The following is a 433-nucleotide window of genomic DNA, read 5'->3' as shown; positions in this document are numbered from 1 at the left end:
TGCAATGTCTATCAACTGGTTTTATGGAAAATCTGGTTGTGCATGCACAGTGTGGAATTCTTGCTCTACCCACAGTAGACCAACAATCAGGAGCACCCAATGTCAAGGCTCTCCTACACTATATCCAACTGTGAATACACAGAAAATTCTTCGTTTTCCTGGGGAGGTTAGCCCCCCCCCAGACAATACAGTGACAATATAGTGACTGATTGAGTACTGTGATTAGAGTCGAGTTCAAGAATTCCACATTGCGCATGCGTGACCAGAACTTCTGGAATAATAGTCAGTAGACATCACATTACAATACGATAAATGTATCATCTACGACTCCTGCCAGATAGGGCTGTGGTTCAAATCTCATCCCCCAGATATCTGTGTTGGGACTGGGGGGAGGGGGGGGCACTAGTGCATGTGGTGGAGAGGGGGGGGGGGG

The 433-nt window shown here is 47.3% G+C and overlaps 1 protein-coding gene across 2 annotated transcripts in view; it reads right to left on the bottom strand.

Moving 5' to 3' along the window:
- The window catches only part of LOC119581869 (D-aminoacyl-tRNA deacylase 2-like), a 4749-nt gene that overhangs the window by 3786 nt on the left and 530 nt on the right, over positions 1–433 (bottom strand). The window lies entirely within an intron of this gene.

This window comes from Penaeus monodon, chromosome 15 (assembly GCF_015228065.2).
Source record: "Penaeus monodon isolate SGIC_2016 chromosome 15, NSTDA_Pmon_1, whole genome shotgun sequence".
Taxonomy (NCBI): domain Eukaryota; kingdom Metazoa; phylum Arthropoda; class Malacostraca; order Decapoda; family Penaeidae; genus Penaeus; species Penaeus monodon.
The sequence above is the reverse complement of the archived record's forward strand: the minus strand, read 5'-3'. Positions and strand labels throughout refer to the sequence as shown.